This window comes from Engraulis encrasicolus, chromosome 5 (assembly GCF_034702125.1).
Source record: "Engraulis encrasicolus isolate BLACKSEA-1 chromosome 5, IST_EnEncr_1.0, whole genome shotgun sequence".
NCBI classification, from domain to species: domain Eukaryota; kingdom Metazoa; phylum Chordata; class Actinopteri; order Clupeiformes; family Engraulidae; genus Engraulis; species Engraulis encrasicolus.
In genome coordinates, this window is record NC_085861.1 from 30,237,663 (window position 1) to 30,244,938 (window position 7,276).

Consider the following 7,276-nt stretch of genomic DNA (forward strand, 5'->3'; position numbering starts at 1 on the left):
TCTCCCCATGCACCAGGGGAGGAGAGAGTGAGAGGTGTTCAGGGTGTATGTGTGGGTGGGTACCCAAGCATGTCTGTTACCCCTGGTTGGTGGCTGCTCTGCATTTGACTGTGTCGGTGTGTCCTGTGTAAGGAGGGGAAAGGGGGGACTGTGTGTGGGGGTGTCCGCAAACGTGTATCCGTGGTCAGGTGTGGCTAATGGTCATGTGGTCATGGGGCGTGTGGAGGGGGGGGTTGCTGTGTGGTACATCACCTCCCCAAGTCGCTCCAGCACTTGACCGTGGCCTACCCAGCGGCTGTCCAGTTTCGCGCAGCACCCCTTCCTCCGCTGCCGGCTGTAGAGTCGGACCAGTTTGCCCACCTCCAGTTCTCGGCTCCTGTGGTGCAGGTTCATAATTTCTCCTCTGCCACACCGCTGCTAAGCACCAACACCCTCAGTCCTGATCTGAAACAGAAGTGCAACAAGAAAATACTACATTAGCAATATACAAGATCTTAAATACAAATGCATGCTTCAGAGCCATCTAGGTTATTTAGTGGCGCCCGCAGTCCAACTGATATTAAGGTCTGAGGCCATAGCCACACACAGTTTTGAAAATGGCCATTTAAATTAATCGATGCCTGTATCATCATTTACAATCTGTACAGAGATTCAAAAATGCATCACTAAATTTGACAACAATAATAGCAATTTATTGATGATTGGACTAATATGTAACAATGCATCAGTAGGACTATGCCATTTATTAATCTCACGAACCTTTGCAATGACAACGTATGCCACAAGCAGTCAGGTCCATCAAGTCACCAAGGTCAAGTTATCCAGCCGTTCTAATGGAGGAATCGCAGTTCAAAGCCAATGAAATGCTCCCGGAACCAAGCACCATTTAGCACCTTTAGTCCTGATCTGAAACAGAGAAGTAGAGATATACTATGTATTAAATACAATGCATTTATGATCGGGGTAATCATCATACGATGCATCAGTTGGGCTACACCATTTACTACTAATAAAAGTAGCTTCATTTGTATAGCACAATTTATACAACACATGCAGCTCAAAGTGCTTTCACAATTGGGGGAACATTTTTTGGCAGCGTTCATGCAGGTGGCTAGACCAACAGTATTAAGTGGTGGAAAAATAATGAAGTCAGAATACAGCATAAATGTCACCAACCTTTTAATGACAACATGCACCACGAGGGGAGTCGGGTCCTTCAAGTCACCAAGGTCAAGTTGTCCAGCCGTTCTAATGGGCGAATCCCAGGTCAAAGGCAACGGAATGCTCTCTGTTCCAAACACCAACACCTTCACTACTGATCTGAGACAGAGAAGTACAGGGAAATACCATATTAGCGATATATGTATGAAATACAATGCATCTAGGATCGGGGTAATATCTAACGATGCATCAGTTGGGCTACACCATTTAGGCCACACCAATTTAATTTGTTGGTTCTCGGATTCGCCTCTTGTATTTCGTAACAAAATGGAAAAAAAACAAAAAATCAGTTTCAATACCTCAAAAAATGAAATCGCTAAAAAAAACGAAGACTGCATGTTTTCATGAACGGGGAGGTGTCTCTTTAGTAGTTGGAGGTCATGTGACGTAGAGAACCAATAAAACCACTCCTTTCAACATGCCGATTACGACTAGCGAATCAGGAAACGTGTTACATTCAAACATTTACAGACAAACATGCAATGGCAAGTTGAAGCCCCTGTGGGTTAGCAGTAGCAGCGGTGAAACACAGTATTGCTCTTAGTGGAATTAGTGGAGTGGGATAGCAGTTTTAAAAAAGAAAAACAACAACTATTCAACTGTTGAATCATCTCAGTTTATTCAAACCAGATTAATATAATAATTGCCCTGTGAGCTAATTTTGTGCCTGGTCTATTTGGCTGCCTTAATTCCCTTCTACACTGTCCTTCTCCATGTCCAGGTGTTTGCCTGTCTTGCACCTTCCTTTGGAGGTCCATGTGAGGCTGAAATACAGGTGGTATAACCACACGACTAATTTTATTTTATTTTTTTTTTCGCCCTCTCGCTTCAACTTTTTCCTGAAAAAATCCGAGAACCAACAAATTAAATTGGTGTGGCCTTACTACTAATAAAAGTAGCTTTATTTGTATTGCACAATTCATACAACAAATGCAGCTCAAAGTGCTTTCATCGTTTCGGGGGAAAATGTTGGCAGCGTTCATGCAGGTGGCTAGATCAACAGTATTAAGCAGTGGAAAAATAATTAAGTCGGAATACAACATAAATGTCACCAACCTTTCAATGACAACATGCACCACGAGGGGAGTCGGGTCCTTCAAGTCACCAAGGTCAAGTTGTCCAGCCGTTCTAATGGGCGAATCCCAGGTCAAAGCCAACGGAATGCTCCCTGTTTCTAAACACCAACACCTTCACTCCTGATCTGAAAAGAAAAGTACAAGTAAATTCTTTATTGGCAATATACAGTGTACTAAATTCAAATGGTTCAGACTCTAAAAGAGCCAGACAAACACCCAGGGAATTAGTGGAGCCCGACTGCTAATGTTTAAGGCCACACCCACACACGGTTCTCTGACAATATAATGTTAAAATTTCCATTACAGATTGCAACCTAAAAGTACAATTGAAACATTATTTTTCTGCATAGTTTCTTTTAAGAGAACAGAATATATCAATAAGCATATTTGGAACCAACATTTCTACTTAAAGATCGCCTCTCAACGTAATTTAATTAATATTGCCGTGTTCCCAATTGTTATTGAATGTGTTACGCGTTGGTCCTGTTTTAAAAAACGTTCTGGTTGCTTTGTTTCAAGACGTTTTTGCAAGCTGGCAAGGTGGCTTATGGAGAAACGAGAGAGTGTTCCGTGTTTCTCGTGGAAATGCGTCTCTGATTGGCTCACTCCTCCTGCTCTCAAAGAAACGCGTCTCTGATTGGCTCAGTCCTCCAGCCTTGGGAGAGAATGTAATGGCAAACAGAGTCGCCACTTCCCCTGGTGGTACTGCACTATAGGGGCGCCAGCGGAGGCGTGCAGGCTCCATTCAGGGCTGTGCTCTTTCGACAGCGACCCCTAGGCGAGCTGTAGGCACGGAGCAACCGGAGTGAGCAGGCTTTATGTATGAGGCTTTGGGCTGTGTGTGTACCTGAGAGTAGCAACCAGCTGATAGCTAAGCTAAGCTATGTTTCGGACCACCAGACGTTGCTTGTTTTGAAAACAAGCAGAAAAAAATTACTCGACATGTTTTTAGATAAATGGGTCGATATAAACCTTTGTGGGCAACGCCTTCTTTCGACGTGACGAAACACAGAAAGGCTTTCGTGATTCGCTCGTTTCTCTGCATTATTGATGTAAATTGGGAAACACCGGGAAACACAGCCAGGAGAGTTGACGCACCGCTATGAGAGCCTTGCAAGTGAGTTTAACTTGGGGTGACCGTCCGATCTTCGAAAGGAGTGAGTAAAACTGAGTTTTATCGGAAGTTGGCCTTTAAGATTCTCACAGACCTTTAATAATGCTAAATCTGATCAAAATGACCATGCACACACCGATATACTCCACAAGGGGGTCTGATCTCACAGGGGTTAAAATAAAATAACAATGAATGAAAATGATACAAATTCTGTGGTCAATTACTTACAATCACCGAGATGTTGGCGGCTGCAGGCCTTCGTTAGAGTCATTGAAGTTAACTGCAAAAGATTTTAAGACATTCAGTGAACGTGCAGTAGCCTACAACATTATTTCACGAGAACATTTGTCAGGATCATGACGACAACTACAATGTTAAGATTAGTCCACTTGTGAATCACACATCCTAGACGAGCAAACACTTAATTTGCTGAGATTTTAGCGATTGACTTTCATGACCGTGGGTGACTTATTAGGTCTCGCAACTTGTTACATGCATGCAAAACGTCCCATGCTGCAAAACATTAGAAGTTCTAGTCGGAGGGGCTAAACACCGTGTTGTGGGATAATAAGACGGAGGGAAATTAGGCGCGAGAGACTGGTGCACCAGGCGGCTACCAGACGTGAGACAATCTGAAACCATGCTGCCGAATGGTGCAGACCTACGCTAAGCAATTATTACTTCAACCAAGAAAACCGGTGCTCCACTTTAAGTCGCCTGTTCCCTCAAAGTTCACAATAGTTAATTCCCTCAGACGGCCCACACATACCACGAACCAATATTTCGATAAACGAATATCTGCTTGCAATCGAGAGAAAGATGTTACCTCGTCGCCGCCTGGCATTATCTAAAGCAGTGCATGAACTCCCAAGCCCCCATACTTTACTCCCCATCTCGCCCTCATGAGCAGAGCATGTACAAAGTTTAAATAGAAAGCACTCATGACCCTGAATGGGTTACATTATTGACCCACACCAAAAACTTACATTTCGAACAGTTTGCAGACAGAGGAAACCGACAACCGCAGTGTATTAGAACCAATGCAACAGAGTATGTCCACCTGCGTGCGAAACTGGATTCACACATGCTACTTTCCATTAAAAATTAACTATCACATTGCCTAAACCTACACTTTCCCGTTAAATTCCCCAATGGCGGGGTATAGCTTACACAAACCGTCTTTTTTTGTCAAACTTTCATCTTCGATAGGGACACGGACCGTTAGCTAGCTAGCCTGCCAATGCCAACACCTGACTGACTGGCTAGTCGTTCATTTCATGGCCTTTTCGTAACAATCTTTTCAAGACAGTGTTTTAAAACATTGCGATATTAAGTACTCGCTAATGAGCGGATTATTCATTGGGATTTCCCCCCAGCAATTCTCTCTTACCTGTTTCTCTGCATGCGGCCGCCATCAATCCATCTTTTTTGAACAGGACACTGCTTCCAAGACGCATGCGCAAGGGGAGGTTCCAAATTAAAAGAACAAACTCATTTGTTTTGGTTTCATGAATGTTAGATAGATTCTAAATATATTGTGTTGGAACAATATTATTTGAATGCATTTGATATTAACCCTAACTCATTTCTGTTGGTTTCATAGACGTTTCATAATTATATTGTGTTGGAACAATGGTAACTAAATGCATTTGATATTAAACCAATCTCTTCAAGTAAATCAAGCACAAAAACAATGTGGCAAACCAAAGAAGGGCTTGGGTCGTTTTTATGAGTGTACCCTAATGTGTTACTGGAGACATCTCTATAGAGCATATAGAGGATTCAACAAAAGCAAGACTTAATGTAGGCCCTATTTGTCATTTATTGTAAGTGCTTGCATCTCTTATATCAATATGAGACATCAATGGCAGCAGGATCTTGTGGGAATCAGTGAACGTAAAGGAAATTAATGTGAATCAGTACATTTACAGTAAACAGCACAGACAGGGATTGAATCAAATTGAAAGAATAAACAAATAGTAATGTAAAAGAAAGGAAATCTGAAGGTGTTTTGAGCTCTGACAGTGGATGCATTTGATAAGAATTCATTGTTCATGAATTACTGCTGATGACATACAAAGTCATTGCATTTTGCACTTCACTGTCTGCAAAAGCAATAATGTCGATCACTACTTTTGGCGCCAGTGCTATCACGAACTCTAGTCGTAAAGCTATAGGCCTACATCCGATATAAGTACATTATGCAAGCGTTAGCTAATGGTATGCTTCCATACATAATTTAACTCTTCGTATCAGACCTCCATGAAGTGTTCATTAGTGTATCTGTTGTACGTGGTGTGTTCACATGTCAGTTTGTGCTGTCATGGTTGCTAAAGTCTCTCTCGAGGCTCCTCTAAAAGCTTTATCAGCACCAAGGCTGTCTCGTCTTGTCTCGCCTCAGCCCGCCTCATCCCACCTCATCCCGCCTCATCCTGTCTGCTGTTCTCTGCTGTTCTTCAATTCTCTGGTATATTCTCTGCTGTTCTGCTGTATTCTACGCTGTTCTCCTCTCCTCGCTTATATTCTCTTCCTGTATCTTCTCTTCTCTTCTCTTTCAGATGAAACAAGCTCTCAATGTGCTTGTGATTGGCTTTCTCTCTTGTCTTTCCTCCTCCTCCTCCTCCTCCTCCTCCTCCTCCTCCTCCTGCATTGGGGGTGGTGGATGCTGGCGGGTATGGGGGAGTGTTGTGGCTCGGCAGGGTTTCGGAGCGGCACGCAGGTGCTTATGGCTTTGCAGCAAGTGTTGATGAGGGAACGCTTCGAGCAGTACTCCCCTCAGGCGAAGCACCTGCACAGGGACACCGTAAGGGGCTGTGCCGCTGCAATGCCTCCTGGGATTTCCAGGTAACCAACAGGACAACCACCTCTCAAGGTGCGGTAGTGACAACGCCAACACATAAAGAATTCAAACACCATATACACTCCGAAGCCATATTCACACACGTTGTTACGAGTTACTCGTTTTTAACGCACATACATACAAATTTGGCCAAGCGAAACGAACTTCGCCATTCATTCCCATTAGGGAGGTGAAGGCAAGCAAATAGGAGCGAAGAGATGTGAAAATATTCAACCAAGTTTAATATTATGCAAATGAGGAGTGAATTTCGCTTCCGACGGCCAATCACATCAACAACATAAATGTTTCATTCCATTTGATTCGCCGCTACGACCTCTTGACCGTTGAGCAATTACTGAATTTCAGCTCTCTTCGCTTTGCTCGTTTCGCCTGCATGTGTCCCTGGCGTAACTCACTGCCTTATTCGCTACTCGCTCATGGAACGTTAGCTATAAAATGCTGCAGGTTAAACTGCCATTACAAAAGCGAGAAGTTAACTGTCAATAATCCAAACTCTGCATTCCAATTTGCTACTTGCTTACTCACGTTATTCAAAAAGTTAAAATATTTTTATCTCGGAATCTGGCCACATCGCTTCGCTCATACCCTCCTCGCCTGTGCAGGCCTCGCTTCGCTGGAACGTACACCGGTAGACATTCAATTGACTTCCCTCGTTGAGCGAGTAACTAGTAGCGGCGTGTGTAAATGTAGCTTTACTGTATGTGTGTATCATGTACTGTATGTACACACACACGTAACTTCTTCGCTCATTCACTCAAATACACACACACAAATGCGTACAAACGCACAGCCTCATGCACGCACGCACGCACGCCGCACGCACGCACGCACGCACGCACGCACGCACAAGCACAGTATTTTACTTTTCACTCACTTCATTTCCATTTTCACTTTACCATACATACACACTTTTCACATAGGCCCTATCACTTTTTTCACTATACCATACATGCATTTCTTCCTCTGCCCTGTCTGATGGAGAAAAAGCATTTAAACAGTGAAATG

The 7,276-nt window shown here is 43.4% G+C and overlaps 1 long non-coding RNA gene across 1 annotated transcript; it reads right to left on the reverse strand.

The window, feature by feature from the left end:
- Window positions 1–241: 241 nt before the first annotated feature.
- On the reverse strand, window positions 242–1,267 carry LOC134448462 (uncharacterized). The gene is made up of 3 exons (XR_010034773.1): window positions 1,177–1,267; window positions 760–906; window positions 242–444 (listed from the first exon to the last, which is right to left on the reverse strand). It is a non-coding gene; the product is annotated as an uncharacterized LOC134448462 (long non-coding RNA).
- Window positions 1,268–7,276: the final 6,009 nt, after the last annotated feature.